Raw genomic sequence first — 22,202 nt, 5'->3', positions numbered from 1 at the left:
AGTTTTGTTTGTGTGTTTTATTCTTGTCCCTGTATTTGCCTATTTCGTATGCATAGTTTGTAACGCAGATACTAAAGGGCGATATGTTAGTTAGTATATGATATTCTTTGGCAGTGTTTATTTACGCCTAAACCTACTCCTTTTTTAAGTTCTGTTTTTCTTGCTGTCGCCTGATCTGTTTGTGATTTTCACATTCCATTTGAATTGTATAGGATAATGTGTGATATTCAAAGAAGCTAATCACTGTATTAAAGGAAGAATGGGCCTTTCTTTCAAGGCTATCAGGATTCCCGATACATACTAAGCAGATGTAGAGTGCAAGGAGGAGGCACCAGGTATCTGTCGGCACATCTGGCGCCTGGCAGAGACTTTAGTGGATTAGTGATATACAAGCTTTCTCTTTTTCTTCTCCCTGTCTCGCTTGCAGTATTTGGTCTCATTTTCCTCTCTTAATCATTACTGTCTTCCTCTCTTAACTCTTGCGGTCTCTCTCTCTCTCGCTCTCTCTGGACCCCATAGCAGCCTGGCCTTCTGGGCCTCAACTGTGGTGACTGAGGTCGTTTGCTACTGGCATCCTGTAGTCTATTCTCCTGTGGACCTGCAAACTGAACCAAATACAACCCTTTTCTCAACTTGACTCCCAGGGTAGCAAGGGTATGTAGTCATAGATTTGTCAGGGAGGTACCATGGGGGTAAGAGTGCAGCACTCAACAGCGAACCAACAGACACAATAAGCTATTGTCCAACCCAATGCTAATCTTTCAAGTGGAAAGTACTTTAATCTCATAGCCTTACTTAATACGGCTAATTCCAAAGCTCTCTCCAGCCACAGCCTATGTGTAAAGTGGTGGTTCTCACAGCAGGTAGTAATAGGGCTGGCTCCTAGCAGGATTACATAAATGGGCACAGTGAAGTGTGAGTTCTCTGCACCTGGCTTCCATTCAATTTCCTGAAGCAGTAAGTGGAGACAGACAAAAGGGCAGGTCCTGCCTCGAACTTTGCTCACCTTGAGCAACAGAACCCTTCATCCCTATTATTTACCATATGGTAGTACTCCCTACAGAACTAATTTGCAACTAGGTACTCATGGAATTTCTAAATGTAGTCCTGGCTCTATCTTCCTCCCTTGTGTGCCTGGGTCTCCATCCTGAGGCCTTCAGAAATGCAGGCAATCTCTGTAGAAGCTATGCTCTTCCTCCATCGTGTTCCATGCTAAATTAGGTGCATCCAAAATTCATCCTAGTAGACTCAGTACACTGACTCATACAGTACACAGCCCTACTACTATACATGTGTTACACATGTAGTGCAATTACACATCCAGTCTATTTACCCACGAACTAGCAACACAAGGTATTGGGTTTTAAATAATAGCAGAACTTTACTGAAGACAGTCCAGTAGATTGACTTCTCCACAACACGGAATAAAAGGCGTGGTCACAGCACACTATACATTCTCAGTTCACAGTATTCTGCGATCACTGCTTTGTGATTTGTTGTACCCAGAGCAAGGACAGTGGTCCATTTCCTAATATGAGGGCACACCTGATGCACCCTACCATTTCATAGAATGGGTCCAGGACCTCACATTGTCTGCAACAGGTCTAGGCCTTGCACACATGCTAGATTAGTATGACGTCAGAGCCAAAATAAATCGGGATACCAGTTTTACATGCAGTTAGGGCAGGGGCATGCTCAGTTACCAGGCAAGGGAGATTCTTATCCCAGCACTTCAGCTCTCTCTCTCCTTTCTGTATCTCACATACACTCTCCTTGTTTCACTTCCCATCATGCTCATTGTCTCTTTTTTCCCCTGCTCTTGCTCCCTCTTGTCTCATTCCTCTCTCCCTTCTTGCTCCTCTCTCTTCCTGTGTATCTCTCCCCCTCTGTTTCTTCTGTTTTTCTCTTCCAGTCTCCCACTTTTCCCCTAGGCTCTCCATCACATTTCTACCTTTATTTTTATTTTCTCTGTCTTGCACGTTTAGCAAAGGTAGACATTGACAGAAGGCCACACCTTTTGGCTTTGCTAAAGCTTTTATTGTGCGGGGGCGGGAGGGGGTGAAGTAATCATGACCACGAATGGACCCGATTGTAAAAGTCTTGTTTTGATTTTCTTCTCATGCCCAAATTAGCTTGTAAATTTTAGATTATGAAGCCTCTTTTGCATTAGGATGGCACCATGTTCCTTAACTTCTTGAGTATAAACCGGTTTCTGTGAACAATGAATCTGATCTCACAGCGTGGGGCAAACTCTGCTTCTCCTTGTCACCTGTGTTCCGCTACGTTCATAAACATTTCCCACCCACTACCACCGACCTTAATGCTCACCTAATGGATTGAGGTACTTGAAATATGCAGAGAAGTTGTTTTTTCTCTGGAATTGTACAGACGTGTGTCCCTGATATGTCACAGGTTCATCTTGAATTTCATTATGTTTTGGATTTAAAAAGTCTGATTATCGCACTTGGAGACACGCGACACTGACCTCCACTAATGTTGGTGATGGCCTTCGAGAATTTAGGAATGTATATTTTATACCACTAAACTGCTGTGCCATTTTCTTCAATACTTTGGACGCTCCTGTTGTTCTCAGACTATTGATGTATGTGGCTAGGAATACAGAATTACATATAGCAGGTCTGAGTGTTTCCAAATGGCAGTTTAAACATTCTTTCCCTTGTTTTACATCCCACTTGTCTGTAATTTTCAGTTGGCATTACTCTTCTTCTATAAGTATTTGTCAGCATCTCCTTGCAAATGTGGATTACTCATTCTCAGTTATATATATGTTCTATACTATGCAGCCAATGCACAGTTTTATGTCCAACCGAGTTGATTGATTGAAGTAATCTAGACACATCCTTAGGGAAGACCAGTTATACGATCACATGCTCTGCCTCCATCCGTCCAATGCAGTATCTATTGGGACCCATTCTTTCAGAATGTCTTGTAGTAACTTGTTGGGTTCCATAACAGGATCAGTTGTTCCAGTGAGAAATCAGTTGATGCTGCTTGATGCTAAACTCATAAGTCTATATTAAAATGGTAAGACACATATGATCGTGCTTGTACTCCCGTATATAAAATCAAAAGTGTTGCACCCTTGCTACTAATATGTAATGAAATATCTATAATGCTAGCTTTTGTGAAGTTCTGTATGACTAATATATGTAGCTTGGATCATTGACATAATTTGTACACATACATGTTGACTATAGTCTTTTGGAGATGGAGAACATAGGAGTACATTGGACAAGCATGAACACTTACTGATTTGCTCCCACTGCTGTCAAGTCTCACTCACACCCACCCCGGCTATGCAGCCTCCTCTCCCTCACCATGACAAAATATCAAAGCTGTTGTCTCTTTATGGTGCGAAAAATCAAGCTTTGTTCTTGTGACACTGACATCATTCCACTAAGTGACTCACTTTGCCCCTTCCCTTAAATGTATCCAGTGGAAACTTCGAAAGTATCTCTGCAAAAGTTAAACGTTTCCACACCTGAATGCGCCTCGATTCATCCAAATAAAGCCTATTTTATACTCCCTAAAGATAAATGAAGTAGAGCTTTTGCAGTTCAAGGATCCAGATTACAATGTGTGCCTCCTTTGAACAGTCCCTTCAAGATTGACCAACTCTGTTTTTAGAAGGAAACTCATAGCCTACCTTCTCTAAATTCTTCCAGGCCTAGAAGGCACAGAGCACCCTGATGGGTTTCAGTTTGCTTAGCTGTGCATGTTGAGCTATTCATTAGAGACACATTGCATTCATCTGTCATGAGGTTTGTTTCAGTCGCTGAAAAGGGTATTGAAAACTAAATCATGTTTAAAATCTGGGCAAAGCTCTCTGTATCAGAATAACTGTTGCAACATAAGCAGACAAGCCATGAAACTGGTTTCCTTCGGATGTAAACACTTGTACTGCTTATTTGATGTTTGACAAAAAAGCTGTTTACAACCACTTAAGAATAGTTTTCTTCTATGATTGTGATCCTGCATTTTTTTAAAGCTCACTATCCCTGTATATTCCTACCTTAAAATCACCTTGAAGTAAATATTTGGGATTTGTTTTTTTGCTTTTTGTGTTTTACTTCATAGTAACTTCTGACTATAATAAGTATGAACTATTTGTAACCTTGTTTCCGTTACATGAAAAAATTCAAAAATGTGTCTTTAATTTTAATTGAGCATCTCCAATTTCTAAAGCGCTAAGTGTGCCAAATCTGCTTATAATGTTACTGTGGAGTGCTCAACATAGCAACACCATTTAAACAGAACTCCATGATTTTGCTCCTCTTGGAAACGCATATGCATCTGAAATGTTTTCTGTTAAACTAATAAAGGGGATATATATTCATCAGAGAATCTTCATATTGACTGATTATGCTTACTGAAGAGTACCATATTAATTGGTAATAATTGCTCGTTTGATTAGAAAAGGATTCTAATTTAAGTTGTATCCCATAGCCTTTGGCAGTCTAAAAACTCAAATGTTTTTACTTTTTATTGTACTAACTGAAAATAAGAATTTAGAACTAAAAAAATGAATATGCTCTCGAAATCTGCGATCCCTTCTTCTAAAGGCTGGTTCAGACCATTGGACCACAAAGCTGCAATGGAACATATTCATGAACACAGAAAACTCATACTTGCAAATAGGGCTTTTAGCTCAAACGCAAGATGAGATGTTGGACTATGGTCAACCTTTGCAATACGATTAATGATTAACTGCAACCATTTTTGTTAACTTTTAACAAGTAAGTGTTGCTGCTGCATGGCGAGCAAGAAAAATGTTGTCTTTTACTAAAGGAATGTATTAGAGTATGTTTCCAGTCACACCATTTACCTAGCAGGTGAATGTGCAACATTGTAGAAAAACACGAAATAACATTAATTGAACTTCATATCTTAGGATCTATTTTATCAGGAAAGAAACACTCCTTTACATCTACAATAACCTATCAATTGCTACAGCTTTTGAGTTTGCCAGAAGTGCTGTCAGCTGTTAATGGTCTATAAATGTGCACAAAGTAATCTGCCATTTTTTTATCCCCAAAGAGCAAAATTGTGCAAATAGGCAGTGTTTTTTTTTAGTATAACTGTTCGACTGAATAAACTTTCGCCTTGTGATAGAAAGCTGGTACAGACATTTGTCTTTGTAATAGTAATCATATAAGAGCAAGACCTTAAGTGGATCTTGCTTATGACGTCATATAGTCTAATCGATATCCAAGATGGCCAACAAATATCCCAAAATAATTTTAAGTCTTCCGATTTACGTCACATTTGGCACAAAGGTGCATGTGTACACATCAGGGCATGTCATGTGCATGTCCACATTGGATCTAGACTGTGACGTCATAAATAGCGAAAGTAAATGTATAATTTGCATAATTTGTACCATTACAGCACATACTGTGAATATGTTGTAATTAAACAATACAAGACTATATTAAAACTTGATAAGATTTCGATAGTATCAAAAAATGATGCTTTGAGTTTGAATATTGTCTTAATCCTGGTAAGTTTCCACTGTAAAAGTTAAGGTCTGCGCACTGGAGGCTCGCCTTTGAGCATTTGCATTGATTTCGGCACAACGTTTTGCAACAAGTAAGTTCTTTGCATGCCTCTGATGCCTTCGGAATGGTTGTCCAGTGTAGCATAATTACTCCATCAATCTGGTTCCAGGCCCAATCATTAAAATTTAGCAATTCTTGCATGGGCACTGACCCCAAACATGGGCACCTTGGTATGCAGATTTTGTAACATGTTGAAGAAGAGCGTCTTGCGTAGGTGGGATGTTTTCAATAGTTCTGTTGCCACTTGCAAACATGAATTGGCAAGCACAGTTTAGGTCATGCACTGGTAATGCGTAGCAATACATAAGTACAATGAATCTCTCAACATTTCCGACCTGAACAGGATCAACAGAACTTGGTCGATCTGACAGAAATTTAAATGCGGCTTAGCAGAAGCTAGTGGCATTGAGGTATCATAAGCTGCGATATGTTCCTCTCCCATGAAAAGTCATTGTGGAATGGAAGAAATTCACAATTATCTATGCCTTAGCTTGCAGTACTATTATGAGCTGTTATGTAGCAGAAATGTTTTCTTGTACCAAATGCTAACCACAGTTCTTGACTATAGTATTTTTAAAATTTAGCAATCGCAAGAAAGACTACATCGCTATCTACTGTGCAAATCATTATTTTGGAAGGACCTTCAGTTGCTGCATGAAGCATAAATCATGTGTCCTTTTCCTCATGATTGCAAATCAATATCATTTTGAAATTCGTAATTGCTGTGGAACTAACAACTTTAGCCTGACAGGTGACCATTACTTGCTTCCCTTCGATGTTTATAAGTTACACTTGCCTACTCAGTAAACCAAACAACTCTGTCTTGTTTTCGTCTCGTCTTGTTTCGGTCTCGACTAAGGAAACGATGCCAATCTTTGGTACAGGAGTGTTAGATTCAACTCGCTTGCAAAGACCCTCACCGCCTTTTTAATTTTTTTTTTTATTTTCTCTAACCCTTTGCTTGATGCTTTCAGTAATATAAATCCCACACAAGTTCCAATCAGCCCACGTTTCTTGCTTGAGTTTGTATGTAGGGTATAAAAACTGTTGAAGCGTAATCATCAATGTTTTAGAAGACTTGGGAGGTAGCATATTTACTATAGCTGCACCATCTAATATATATACCTACACCTCTGGAGCAGTGTTGTGTAAGGTAGTACTTCCGGAAATGCAGTCCAATAGCTGCAACTTCTGTCCTTGCCTGATTTTTCAATTTAAAGATATAGATGGTGGAAAGGACTGATTCTTGTGTTTGAAATAGTCTTCCAAATTGCCATTTTTTGCCTGTCACCCAATATGTAATCTAGCAAACAGATTGCAATTTTTTTTAACGTGGATAGTTTGTCTTTAGACAAAGGGGATGGGGGGGCTGATTTAAGAAAATAGCAGAGGTGTTTGATGTCTGCATTTAAAAAAAATCATCATAATAAAAAAGGCCTCCAAAGGCTTCAGCCTTTCCCCTCCCTCCTCCCCAGGAAATTCCCAATGGAGAATACATGTGCAGTCTGGCCCTGCTTGTAATGCATCGATAAATTAAAGGTAATCTTCAATAATCTGATTGCTTATTCCTTGTCCCATTACTTATTATATGCTTACAGTGAGGTAAAGCCTCTCCACGCCCACCTCTACCAAGCCACTCCTAAGAAAAAATAAACAAGCCCGCCCTCCTTATTATTAAAGCAGAACAAGAATTATGCATTTACTGAACTTCCCTAGCTCCCAGACGCTCCCAAAAATTAAAAGGCAGGGTGGGTGTTAACGCAAGTAATGGGACACGTATAAGAAATCTGAGTAATGAAGATTACCGGTAGGTAATCTAGGCACTCTTCGCTCCCAAGCCGAGTGGTCGCTCCCCTGCTGCTGTTGTGGTATCGTTTTGCTGCGCATATCATACAATCTGTACTCTGACTCTTAATTATTGCCTACTGTGTGCTCTGCTTGCTTAATTTACCGCGCTGCCCATTCACATAGTGTAATTGCCGATCTGCATTGTGAAATTGACTACGTTACTTTGTTGCAGACTGTTTAGATCACTTCGCCGCTTTGCCCATTAACATTTGGTCCTGCTAGCGCGACTCTGTGCATAAATAGCATTTTACCCCAAGCCCTCTTGCCGGTCTGACCCCTCCGCCTCCATCTTGTTGTTATTGTCCTCCTCCTTAGCCCGCCCCGCCTCCCAGCTGAACCGCCCTCCCACAATCAACAAACAGCGCGTCCTGACCTGGAAGCGCCGTGACTCACTCTTCGCTCCCAAGCCGAGTGGTCGCTCCCCTGCTGCTGTTGTGGTATCGTTTTGCTGCGCATATCATACAATCTGTACTCTGACTCTTAATTATTGCCTACTGTGTGCTCTGATTGCCGCCTGCTTGCTTAATTTACCGCGCTGCCCATTCACATAGTGTAATTGCCGATCTGCATTGTGAAATTGACTACGTTACTTTGTTGCAGACTGTTTAGATCACTTCGCCGCTTTGCCCATTAACATTTGGTCCTGCTAGCGCGACTCTGTGCATAAATAGCATTTTACCCCAAGCCCTCTTGCCGGTCTGACCCCTCCGCCTCCATCTTGTTGTTATTGTCCTCCTCCTTAGCCCGCCCCGCCTCCCAGCTGAACCGCCCTCGCCCCTCCCCCTCCACTCTCCATATATGACAGTAGTTCCCGCGCGCAGCGTTCACGCGCAGCGACCGCGCCCAATCCGCTCCGAAGGTGCGCCAAAGGTAAGCCCGTCTACGCCCGTCCGCGCCTGGACCGCGCCCAGCGCCAGGCCCCCTGCCCCTCGCGCTGCCCAGCCCTCCCGCGTTACCTACGATGCCGCCACCCTCCTAGCCCTCAACCCCGGCCGCGCTCCCTACTGCGTCCAAGCCGCCCCTGGACACACGCATGGACCTTTCTCCTGCTTCTCCTGTAAATTCAGCGGCACCCTCAACATCTCCGCTACGACCACACCACGGACTCCCGACCCCAACCACCTAGAATGCATCCTTCTCAACACCCGATCGGTGCACAGGCACGCCATTGACCTCTGGAACCTTCTAGACACCATATCTCCTGACGTCGCCTTCCTAACGGAAACATGGATGAACGCCTCCTCCGCCCCTGACATCGCCATCGCTATCCCTGAAGACTATAAGATCACACGCAAGGACCGCACCGACCATACAGGAGGTGGAATCGCTATCGTCTATAAGAAATCCATCCTCATTTCCACCAACTCCGACGCCAACCTCGACAACTCCGAACACCTTCACTTCCAGATCCACATCGACCCCAAGACAACTCTTAGAGGCACCCTCCTCTACAGACCACCAGGACCCCGCGCAAAATTCAGTGAAGACATCACGGACTTCATCACCCCACACGCGCTCCCCTCCAAAGACTACATCCTCCTAGGAGACCTCAACTTCCACCTCGAAAAGCTCAACGACCGCAACACCGCCACCCTCTTGGACAACCTCGCCAACCTCGGACTTAAACAACTGGTCACTTCCCCCACCCACATCGCAGGTCACACACTCGACCCAATCTTCACCTCCAGCAACCATGTCTCCTTCAGCCACACTACGGAGCTCCTCTGGACTGACCACAGCTGCGTTCACTTCGCCTACAACAAACCAAAACCCATCAACCACCACCAACCAACTCTACAAAGAAACTGGAACAAAATCACCATCGACCAGATCTCCTCATCGCTCCTTCTAAACCCCCCAGCCCTCTCTTCTAATGCCAACGAAGCCGCCTCCAACCTCACCCTTTGGCTATCCAACACCGCCGACACCTTAGCACCACTGAAAAAACGTCATCACAAACTTGGCAACAAGAAGGCCTCGTGGTTCAACGATGACCTCAAGAAATCCAAGAAACTGTGCCGCTCCCTTGAAAAGACCTGGAAGAAAGACCCATCCACCAGCAACAAGGATGCCTTCAAAAGCGCCATTCGTACTCACCACCAACTGATCCGAAAAGCCAAGAAAACATCATTCAAGGATCGACTTGACAACAACGCCCACAACAGCAAGGAACTATTCAACATCGTCAAGGAATTTTCCAACCCCTCGGCCAACTCCAACGACATCACCCCCTCTCAAACCCTCTGCGACTCCCTAGCCTCTTTCTTCCACAACAAGATTATTGACATCCACAACAGCTTCGACAACCAACCCGGAAGCCAACCCACCCTACCATCTGCAGACCATCTTCCCCCCGCTAACACCCTTAACGCCTGGAACCCAATCTCCACCGAGGACACCATCCGCCTGATGAACTCCATCCACTCTGGATCCCCCACAGACCCATGCCCTCACCACATCTACAACAAAGCAGACTCCGTCATAGCTCCGCACCTCCGAGACGTCATCAACTGCTCCTTCAACTCCGCCACCTTCCCGGATGACTGGAAACACGCTGAACTCACCGCCCTTCTGAAAAAACCAACAGCAGACCCCACCGAACTCAAAAACTACCGCCCCATCTCGCTTCTTCCATTCCCGGCCAAAGTCATCGAGAAAGCAGTCAACAACCAGCTCGCCGCCTTCCTCGAAGCCAACAAATCCCTCGACCCCTCACAATCTGGCTTCCGAGCAAAACACAGCACTGAGACCGCCCTCATCGCAGCAACAGACGACATTCGAACTCTACTGGACAATGGAGACACAGTCGCCCTCATCCTCCTTGACCTCTCTGCAGCATTCGACACAGTCTGCCACAGCACCCTTTTACAACGCCTCAACAACATCGGAATCCAAGGAAAAGCACTTGATTGGATCACCTCGTTCCTCAATGGAAGAACCCAGAGAGTCCGCCTCCCACCATTCAAGTCCGAGGCCTCTGAAATCATCTGCGGCGTACCACAAGGATCCTCACTCAGCCCCACCCTCTTCAACGTTTACATGAGCCCCCTTGCGGCCATCGCTCGCCAACACAATCTCAACATCATCTCCTACGCGGATGACACTCAACTTATCCTTTCTCTCACCAGGGACCCCAGCACCGCCAAAACTAACCTACACGAAGGAATGAAAGAAGTCGCAGAATGGATGAAACAAAGCCGTCTGAAACTGAACTCAGACAAAACAGAAGTCCTCATCTTAGGCACATCCCCCTCGGCTTGGGATGACTCCTGGTGGCCGGAAGCCCTCGGAAAAGCACCCATCCCGACAGACCACGCACGGAACCTAGGCGTCATCCTAGATTCTTCACTCTCAATGAACAAACAAGTCAGCGCCGTATCCTCCTCCTGCTCTAACATTCTTCGCATGCTCAGAAAAACATTTCGCTGGATCCCCTCCGAAACAAGGAAAACAGTCACCCATGCTCTGGTCACGAGCCGACTGGATTACGGAAACACCCTCTACGCAGGCACCACCGCTAAACTCCAGAAGAAACTCCAACGAATCCAAAACGCATCAGCCAGGCTCATATTAGACATCCCACGCAACGAACACATCTCTGGTCACCTGAGAGACCTCCACTGGCTACCCGTCAATAAGAGGATCACTTTCCGACTGCTTACCCACGCACACAAATCACTCTACGACATCGGACCAGATTGCCTCAACTCTCGGCTGTCCTTCTACACCCCCGCCCGCCAACTTCGCTCTTCCAGCCAAGCCTTCGCCACTGTACCTCGCATCAACAAGACCACCATGGGAGGCAGATCCTTTTCATACCTGGCTGCCAAAACATGGAACTCACTCCCCGCTTACCTTCGCCTCACCCAGAATCACCTAGCGTTCAGAAAGCAGCTTAAAACGTGGATATTTGACAAATAATCCTCCCCCCCCCTTTCCTAAGCGCCTTGAAACCCTCTGGGTATGTAGTGCGCTATACAAATTTCATGACTTGACTTGACTTGACTACCTCCTCATCCATTCCTCATCCCATTCCTTACAATATGCGCGAATACCCAAGCATATATAAGCAAATATAGGATACAAAAGACTGTAATGCTCAAAATATTTATGTAATACTGAAATCTAAACAAAGCCACGTGACTAAAAGATGATATCACTTCTATACCGAATAATTTGGCAAAACCGGGGCCCACGCCACAGGCTGGCAGGCCCCTGGGACAGGTGGGGGCTGAATTTGGCCGATACAAAGTGGCGCCAATGGTGGCCACAACTTATAATGTTCGGGACCTCAGCTCACACTGCTATAGGCTGCATGTCTGGGAGTCACCTGGGCATCCGGCAGGGGAGGGCATGGGGACTTAAATATGAGGGAAACTTTACCTGTTGTCAACTTGCTCTCTGGACACCGCCAACTGATACCAACACACTTACTTGCCAGCACTGGCCAGGTCGCCCTGCTATTGCCCAAACTCATCAATTTTTGACCCTGTCTTCCTCTTAAGACTGTGCTGTCTTATGGGCTGAGCCCCTCCCCATCCCATCTCCTCTGGTCTTCAGCGGCAGTCAGGGGCTACAGGAAATCCTCCAGTTGAGATTTGGGCAGACAGCTGGCTGCTGTCGTCGGAGCCTCCTGGCAGCAATTTGGGGGGTCACATAGGCCAGAGGTAAGGTGAGGGTTGAGGCGTATGGCAGATTTTCATGCCCCTGAATTATTTGCTATGCTGGATGACTGCATGGGGAAGCGGTTCACTTAGCGGCATTCTTAAGTGCTGGCGATCTTGTGTAATTTCATTGCTACCCATGTAAAGCGCTCCAATACCTTTGGGCCCAGCTTGCACAATATTTGGCATTTAGGGAATTTGTTTCTGCCCTAGTAATCTTTGGTCATTAAGGACATTGGGGGTTGTATTCCAGGGGAGGGTATTGTTTTTCCTTCCTTAGCACATCACCTAGGCATAAAGAGGAAATAGAGGACAGACGTAGGGGGAACCCTGGTATTACATGACTGGAGCTGGCTACCCAGGAAAATAAATGTCAGAAGCCAAAACCCTTGACAAATCAAGAATGTTCCATCAAAGGCAAACAACACCTTGCATCTCTGTTCTTGGAACATAAACAGCATGAGAAACAAAACTGCAGATCAGGATTGCTACTATACTTAAAAACGTTTGACATAATTCTCTTACAAGAGACCTGACTTGAGCAACCAATCCAATTACAAGTATTTATGTTACATTATTTACCGACTTCTAAAAGCTCCATATTTGGACACCCAAAGGGGGACCTGCAATTTATACGTCTCCAAAGAGTATATGCAGCCAAGGCACTGCACGTTGAGATAACACCACCAAATGCAATAAAGGCTGTCAGAATAATGATGCAAGGTTCAAACAAATATTTACATCTAGTACTAATGAATGTATACTTACACCTGCAAGATAAACCTAAGGGAACTACCCAGAAAAATTAACCAAAATATAAAAGGAAGAACAAACTTCATACTTTATAATAACTGGTGACTTTAATCTGCACTTGCTGGGCACAATGGTTGGTGACCACCAACTGAATGAGCACCCATTTACATGGGATATCCGGCCACTGGGTGGGAATAACTGGAAAAGACACACCAAGTCTACACAAAAACTTCTAAAGGTATCAGAGCACCTCAGTTTCTGCACACTAAGTGGACGATTTCCAAGTGATTACATTGTACAAACAGATTGTTACCCCAACACAGTCTGTATATGTGCCAAGTCCAGCATACACTGTCAATAATAAAAGGCTTAAATGGGCGCCCCCTCATAAGGGGCCTCCAGTGGTCAATGGATTGGATGGATAAGATTTCTCTCTACGCCGATGATATTCTGCTCTACTTGGCCAGACCGTACTTTTCCATTCACCGTGTCCTACACATATTCGCTCTTTTTCGAAAGTACTCTGTTTATACCATTAACTGGGACTAGTCTCTAGTCTATGTTCCCAGTGGGAATTGCACTGCCCTGCCTAGAGACTGCGGAGGGAAGATAGTTATAGATGTTTTTTTTATACTTGGGTATCTATGTCACGTCTGACCCATCAACCTTTTACAACCGCAATTTAGCTCCCCCTCTGTGCAGCTTCCAAGCCGACATCCAGCATTGGAAGACCTTGCCCCAACCCTATTGTTCAGGGCTGTCCTTTATAAGATGATGGTGCTCCCCCGCTTCATCTACGCTCTACAAAACACACCCTATTTTGTCCCAGCACAATTCTTCAATACCATTGAAGCGGAGGTACGCTTGTTGTTGTGGACTAACGCCCCCGTATAGCGTTGACCAAACTTATGAAAAGCTGTTACGACGGTGGCATTGTCCTGCCCGCAGTTCGAAGTTACTATTGGGCCTCCCAATTGGTGGTTGTAAACCACTGGGTCCACCAACTGGGGTCGGATCACGCCTACAGAATGGACAGACACAACATGCTCCCTGGCAATTATCTTAGGGCAATCTATGGAGGAAAAAACTGCGCACCTAAATACATCCCAATGTCCACCACAATTGATATATGGCATGCTGCAACGACCGCACTGGGGTGAAAAGCTACAATCACACAGGTCACCCCACTGCTCGACACGCACATATTGGGGCAGTTATCGAGGTATCCTGGCTTTGATAAATGGGACTTGAAAGTCCTTTCCAGGGTTGGCGATCTGTGGGCTGGGGGCGGGGTGGTACCCTTTGGTGATCTTTAACAGGACTACCATTTGCAAAGCGGAGAAACTTTTAGATATCTCCAAGCCCGAAGCTCGCTACAGAGGGCAAAACCCAAAGATGTGGAGCTGCCGGCCTCCTCACCTCTCGAGGATAGACTTCTGGATGACTACCTCCCAGAAATGGCCATCTTATTGATATATCTTAAAATTCTCAACACACCAGACACGTTAGCTAAAATTCGTGATAAGTGGGCGGAAGACATCAGGGACATTGACGATGAGGAATGAAAAGAGGCGTTTGCCTCCCCCTGGGAAGTTGCGATCCGCTCCCGGTTTAAACTTATTCAACTTAAACTCCTACATAGAGCCTACTACACTAGTCTGGTGCTTGTAAAAATGAACGCCTTGGGCACCGCCACCTGCCCCAGGGGATGTGGTCAAATTGGTACCTACCTGCATCAGTGGTGGGAGTGTCCAGTGCTTCAGGCATACAGATGGAGAGTCACATCAGCACTGACCCGACCTGCCGTAAAATCATTGTGGTCTCACCCCGGTTGTGCCTCCTCAATATCTGGGAGCCAACTGATTTATCACGAACCAAGAGAGTATGGGTCTCCCTGGGTTGTATGATTGCAAAACTCAACATAGCTAGAACATGCAAGGGTGTACTCAGACCCACGTTTCGCGACTGGGAGTCCTATAAGGACTTGTGCATGCAGGCGGAAAGGGTGGTTTATGAAAGCAGAGGATGCCTGCAGAAATGGACAAGAATTTGGGGGCATGGAATGTGAGCAGAGAATTGATCTGTACACCATTCAGCGATATCTCCTTACCGTCTGCTGATCATATGAGGGATTAATGTCTGTATTTTTAAAATATTGTATATGACTCTTGTTTAATCCGTTGACCGCGTCGCGAAGTCGCCACGGTGCGGGTGATTTATGACTGGGCGTGGTAAGGACGGCCCCCGGCCATCCAACGCACGCAAAGGGTTAATAGTACTGATTCACTGTATGTTATGTCGAACAACGCACCATTGTATGGGAATTGTTGGTAATCATGAGAATTCCACTGCTTTGTATTTTCTTTGTTTTGGTCTTTTTGTTTTTGTTCACTTAATAAAAAGATTTGGCAAAAAAAGGCTTAAATGGAACACTCATGACCCAGAAGGGCTGTCAGTATTTGCAAAGAACCTCCGGCAGGAAAATCTCACTGCACCGACTGCTCTAGCAGGCTGGAAGAACTTCACGACAGCTGTAGGAGAGGCATATACAGTTAAAAAAGCACCCGGACAGAAGAAAATATCGGAAACCCGAGAGGGGTTCCCCTTTTTCTCTAACAATACACTAGCAAAGCAGCTTAAGAAGGCTATAAATCAAGCAGTATAGATACTTCAAATAGGGGACCTGGATGTTAAAACACAAAGTGAACTGAGGCAACTAAAAGCAATGTGCAAACTATTAATCTGGCGGCTCAAAAAAGAATCGGAAGAGAGCTTGTGGACTAAGCTTTTGTATGACATCAAGAGCAATACTAGCTCACGATTCTATTACAGGACCGGAGGCTTCAGATTATGCTTCTCTTTCTTTACTGTATAAACACAGCAGCCAATAAACACACAGTTTAGTGCAATAAAAACTTCAAAGTCCATGGTGCTTGGCGTAGCCACGCCCCCTTCAGCACCCATAAGAGCCTAGGACACACCTTCAGCTTCCTCTTTCTTTGCTGCTCACACAGCAAGAGTTAAGTGCTCAGCCCCTTCCCTATGCATGTGTGCGATTTCGAAATGTTTTATGACTGATTGAGGACGATTTGCATGTGGTTTCACCTTTTAATGGTTGCAAATACGCCCTTGCGCCTAGCGCTTATGTTATTTGGTCTTTGTGCATGTTTTCAGTTAATACTTGGGGCTTTGCAGATTGACGCGGGTGTTCCCGCGGTGTGTGTTCCCCGCCTTAGGCGGGCAGTCTAGGAGGCGCGCATCGCGCTGAATCGGAGCGCTGCTCCAGCGTTTAACGAGAGTGCGCCTAGCGGCGCTCGAGTCAGGACAAGGACCGATTGCCGGTCACGCCTACCTGGGGCTTTATCGACTTCCCTTGTCCCCGGGCAGGCTGCGCGAGGGCTCCCCTGATCGCCCGACCGCCAAAGCGAGCCGCAAACCACACGGCAGGAGCGTGCAGCACAACGCGCGCCCATTGGGCTAATTTCTAGTAGGATCTGGGCGCGCGTTGGGCTACACACGCCGAATGCCGTTTTTTCCACCTTCTACACACCGGACAGTGTCGGAGTTGGTTGTTTGAACGCCTGACTGGCTGCAGTAACAGTCCTTGCCTTAAGTTGGAGTAGCACACGCTCCTTATATATATTTTGGCTCTGACGCCCTTCTGGGCTGTAATAATTGACTACAGCATCTGCTGAGGGGGTTTACTACCTGACTCTACCATAATATTACAGTGTGCTTGGGGCTGACCCCCCCCTGACTCCTCTAGTGCCTACCTCTATTTGATTAGGGTGTATATTCTCAGTCTTATCGCAATTCATTATGGAGGATGATGGATATTATTATGATGATGAGGAGGCGGAGGAAGGAACCTATGGAGAGCAGCAGTCAGCTGCAGTGGAGGACAAAATTGTGGAGGCCCTGGATGCATCAGTCCAGGCCTCAGTTAGTAAGGCAGTAGAAAGTGCAGTGCCTGCTACTGTACAACAAGCATTGGCGGCAGCATTAAAGCCGATCACCAAGCAGCTCGAGAGCTTCGCTAAGCGCCATGGCTATGTCAAACACAAGCCCGGTAAGAAGCAGACACCAACTCCGCGGGCAGGTTCCTCAGAACAATGGCCACACTCCAGCGCTTTGGGCTCTCTTCCGATCCCGCCCAATTCAGATCACGCTTATGCAAACAGTGGTAAGGCGAAGAGTAAACAGCATTTCGTGGACACTGATACCACCGCCACCACTGACACCACTAACACTACCGACACGGATGAGGAGCAGCCTCCGAAGAAGAGGGCAAAGAAATCTGCCTCTTCGGCTTCAGTACCAGCTCCTCCCGACACTCCGTTTACCTTCAACCCTTCAGAAATTATGCATCTTCGTTCCAAAGATTGGGTCCCGGCCCCGGCTGTGGCACAGTATCTAGAGGAGAATCTGAGAAAAGGGTTCGATAAGGAGGTCCGTAACAGACTGCGGTCTGAGTGTCCCCGTCCTGATCTTCCCCACAGGGTTGCTGAGACCCCGGAGATCGACGCCAGTATGCTGACATTTTTAAAGAAGTTGGCCAAAGACCCCAAGAAGGGTTTGGATCGCGCCTGGAGGGGATGCCAGGATAAGATGTTAGATGTGGTGGGGCCCCTGGCCAAGATCTTAGAAATGGCTTTGCATGCCAAAGAGACCAACGTCATTATCGATCCGGATATTCTGGCGGGGTGGACCCAACGCGCCATATGTCTCCTCGATAATGCTAACTGCGCAGTGTCATCGGAACGGCGCAAATAGCTGTTAATGAGAATGGATTCGAATTTGACTGAGTTAGCTACAGCTGAAACAGGACCCCTAGCAGAGGGCAATCTCTTTGGAGATCGTTTTGTGAAGGACGTTTCAAAATACGTGGGAACATTCACTTCCCTGGACAAGGCCCAATCAGGCATCAAGCGGGCCCTGCAGAATAGCCTTTTTAATAGGGCCGGACGAGGAAGGGGACGCTCGCCAGGCCGTTTCGGCAATCAAGGTCCCCCCCCGAGGTGACTTCGGAAGAGGTCTAGGTGATTGGGACTCGACAAGAGAAGGTACCTTCTACCCACAGCGTCGCAGATACTCCAGAAACAAGTTTCATGGAGGCGGCAACAGGGCAGGATTTCACGCCCAGAACAATTCAGGTGAGCGCTCTGGATTGCTTTTGCATGCCTTTGGGGGGTCGCACGATGTTTTTCTTACACAATTGGAGTCTCCTGACTCAAGATGCATGGGTCCTTCAGACCATTCAAGGGTTTCACCTAGTTTTCTATCAGAATCCCACACAGAGGGTGGCCCCGAAGGTTCTCCATTTTTCCCAACTAGAAACGAGTTCTATAGACAGCAAAATAGAAGAATTACTGCGCAAACACGCCATAGCGAGGTGCGAGTACAACCCGCAGGGGTTTTGCAGCAATATCTTCCTTGTACAGCAACGGGGCGGAGGTCACAGGCTGGTGTTAAACTTGAAGGATTTCAATTATTTCCTAGTTTACAACCATTTCAAGATGGAGGGGATCCATCTGTTAACAGATCTTTTACAGTCAGGGGATTGGATGGTACGTTTAGACCTGAAGGATGCTTATCTTTCCATCCCCACCTACCGTCCTCACCGTCGTTTCCTTCAGTTTCAATGGAAGGGACGTTGGTTCGAATATTCGGCTCTTTCTTTCGGGCTTTCCTCGGCTCCTTGGTGTTTCACCAAGGTGATGAAGCCAGTGGTGGCACACCTGAGAGAGCAAGGGGTGTGTCTCATCATTTACCTAGACGACATTCTGATTTTAGCTCACAGTCCAGAGCTGGTGTTGAGGCATCTTCAGATGACCATAACCCTCCTCCAGGATCTGGGATTTGTGATAAACCGGGACAAATCAGCCCTGATTCCGTCGCAGGAGATGGAATTTCTGGGTTTTGTGATCGACTCGCAGATAGCACAGTTGAGTATGCCGAAGTCTAAGTTGAAGGATTTGAAGAAAGAGATCACATCTCTTTTGAGCAAACAGGTGACCTCTCTCAGGTCGGTGGCCAGAGTAGTAGGGTTGTTGGCCTCGTCAGTACAAGCGATTTTTCCGGGCCCGCTGCACTACAGGGCTCTGCAGAGGCTCAAAATCCAGCACCTTCAAAAAGGGCTGGCCTACTCAGACCTGATCCCGCTGACTCAGGAAGTGCGGGACGAGATGCAATGGTGGCTACACCACGTGGAGGCGTGGAACGGCAGGGCCATCTTCGGCTCCGTGCCGGAAGTAGTCATAGAATCGGACGCCAGCCGTTGGGGCTGGGGCGCGCGCTGTGGCGAAGTTTCCACAGCAGGAAGATGGTCGCAAGAAGAACTAAAGTTGCACATAAATTGTCTGGAGCTCCTAGCGGGCTCCTTCGCGATCAAGACGCTCTCACCCCAGAAGCACTCGTGTTGCATCCTCCTTCGGATGGACAACGTGTCTGTGGTTCGATATATAAACAAGCTGGGGGGGACGAGATCGTCCATGCTGGTAGAGATAGCCAAGGATTTTTGGCATTATTGTCTCAGTCATCAGATCTCGGTAATTGCGGAATATATTCCAGGGCAGTCCAATGTAGTAGCGGACTGGAACTCGAGACATCTTCGGGACTACAGCGATTGGCAGCTGTCTCCCAAGATATTCCATTGGTTGCAGGACCTGTGGGGTCCGTGCCAGATAGACCTATTTGCATCCAGACTGAACCGTCAACTTCCCAGGTTTTTCAGCTGGAGGCCGGATCCAGCAGCGGAGGCGACGGATGCATTCTTACAGGACTGGTCGAGGGCGGTGAACTATGCATTCCCCCCCTTTCTATTGATTCCACGAGTGGCCTCTCATATTCTCAAGCAGAAGGCCGAGGTGATTCTAGTGACGCCTCTGTGGCAGTCGCAACCATGGTTCCCGATGCTGTTAGGGATGTGTTGCGACCTCCCCAGGAGACTTCCATGGTCGGAGACGCTATTGCTGGGACCAGCGCGGGAGCAACACCCGCTAATTATGTCCCGGAGCCTCACGCTGATGGCATGGAGGCTTTCAGGCAACAGTGGCACGTGCCTGGAATTTCGGGAATGGCTAGCGATTACATTAAGCAAGCCTGGGCTCCCTCCACGAGGAAAAGGTACTCTTCAGCCTGGAAGAGTTGGTTATGTTGGTGCGTGGAACGGGAGCTGGATCCCGTGGGGGCAGGAATTTCTCATAGTAAATTTCTTGTCGGACAAAGCAACTAGCGGTTTGGCCTACAGATCCGTGAACAATTTCCGGTCAGCCATCTCGGCGGGACACGCTCGCATTGCCGGGAAACCAGTGGGCATGCACCCCTTGGTTTGTACGCTGCTTAAGGGCATACGAGTAGCGAACCCTCCCAAGCCAAAATATTCGGGGCTTTGGGATGTCTCTGTGGTTATTAGATTTCTGGACAACTGGCCGTCTAACGACTTGCTTTCTAGAAAACAGTTGTCAGCAAAGTTAGCGATGTTGTTATGTTTGTCGGCGTGCAGGAGATCATCGGACGTTCGCGCCTTGGATATTGCAGGTAGAGTATTTACTCCGGAAGGAGTTCCTTTTACTATCACAGGTCGCACGAAAACACTGTCTAGACACATTGAATACAATGCCTTTCCTAGTAATCCAAAATTATGTGTGGTCCAATGCTTGAAATCATATGAGGAGTGTACTCGTTCCATACGGCCCGAGGGGGTCACGCAGCTTTTGATAGCTGTGCAGAAGCCGTTTAAGCCTGTGTCCTCGGCTACTATAGCGAGATGGTTAAAATTTATTATGAAGGAGTCTGGTATTGATGTTCAATTGTTCGGGGCGCACTCGGTGCGAGGTGCCATGGCTTCAAAATCGTACCTGTTGGGGGCTAATATTCAAGATATAATGCATTGTGCAGATTGGTCGTCTGAGTCGACCTTCAGACAGTTTTATTATAAGCCGTGGGAGTCATTACTTCTGTGGTATTTAATACAGCTTTAAACTAGCATAATCTGAAGCCTCCGGTCCTGTAATAGAATCAAAAATTAGCTAGCATTCGCGCCAAGAATTTTCAATTCTATTAAGGACACGGAGGCGAGGATTATCCCACCCGGCTATGTTCAATGTATGATCATGCTTGCCCACCCGTTGTGTTTATGAATACTCTGTTATTTACAGCAGTTACGGGTTGTCTATTTCGTTTTTTCCAGGCAATGACAAGAACAAAGAGTAAGAAGTCTTCCGTTGAAGAATGATGTTAGACCAGGGGTCCGGTTTTTTCCATGTTGGAGAAGTTTATAGACTGTTTATGGTTCATGGACTTGTGCAGTTCGCGCAAAGAAAGAGGAAGCTGAAGGTGTGTCCTAGGCTTTTATGGGTGCTGAAGGGGGCGTGGCTACGCCAAGCACCATGGACTTTGAAGTTTTTATTGCACTAAACTGTGTGTTTATTGGCTGCTGTGTTTATACAGTAAAGAAAGAGAAGCATAATCCTCTCCTCCGTGTCCTTAATAGAATTGAAAATTCTTGGCGCGAATGCTAGCTAATTTTTGATTCTGGCATACGATTAACACCACACTAAACCCACTGACCCAAGGGATGAATTCACATATAACGGAAGAAGCCTGGATAGCTTTTCTTCGTGGCCACTTCAATAAGGAATCCACTAGCAACATCAATATAAACACTGATTTGGATCAACAAGAGCCAAAAGGAATCCATGATGAACATAACAACTCAACACCCACCACAATCTTAATTTCTACCAACTATATTTTCAAGAGAATATCCTAGGGCAGAAGGGAGGGTGCTCTGTGCCCCAACAGGATTCCCCCTAATCCTGTTTAAATTTGATCTAGAATTCTGGGCTGAAGCTCTTAATTCAGTCTTTGAAGTAATCCTACAAATAGATTCAATACCAACTTCATGGAGGGGCTCATTCATCTCCCCAATCTACAAAAATAGTAACAGGAATGAGGCAAAAAACTATAAGTTAATATTAACCTATAGTTTTTTGCCTCATTCCTGTAGACAACGATGCTAAATACTACACTGGGCTCATCCTCGAATTAACAAACTGGGCAACAGAAAATGCAATTATTCATTTAAACCAAAGAGGCTATTGTTGACACATGGGACCCACAACCAACATTTTAACTCTCTCCTTGCTGATTGATGCTATAATAGCAGCTAAACAACCTCCGTATGTATACTTCATTGATTACAGCTCAGCATTTGACCGGATCAACGGAAACATACTATGGCGTAAGCTCAAAAAATTTTAAGATCCCACCTCCCCTCCTGAAACAGCTAATTCTACTGCACTCTAACATGTGGGTACAAGTAAAACTGGGGGCAGGAGATTATCTGACTAGAACG

The 22,202-nt window shown here is 46.1% G+C and overlaps 1 protein-coding gene and 1 pseudogene across 1 annotated transcript in view; both read left to right on the top strand.

Moving 5' to 3' along the window:
* The window catches only part of LONP2 (lon peptidase 2, peroxisomal), an 805,754-nt gene that overhangs the window by 65,632 nt on the left and 717,920 nt on the right, over positions 1 to 22,202 (top strand). The window lies entirely within an intron of this gene.
* LOC147677795 (uncharacterized) lies at positions 17,953 to 18,809 on the top strand (annotated as a pseudogene).

Source organism: Lissotriton vulgaris, chromosome 12 (genome assembly GCF_964263255.1).
Source record: "Lissotriton vulgaris chromosome 12, aLisVul1.2, whole genome shotgun sequence".
Lineage (NCBI taxonomy): Eukaryota > Metazoa > Chordata > Amphibia > Caudata > Salamandridae > Lissotriton > Lissotriton vulgaris.
The sequence above is the reverse complement of the archived record's forward strand: the minus strand, read 5'-3'. Positions and strand labels throughout refer to the sequence as shown.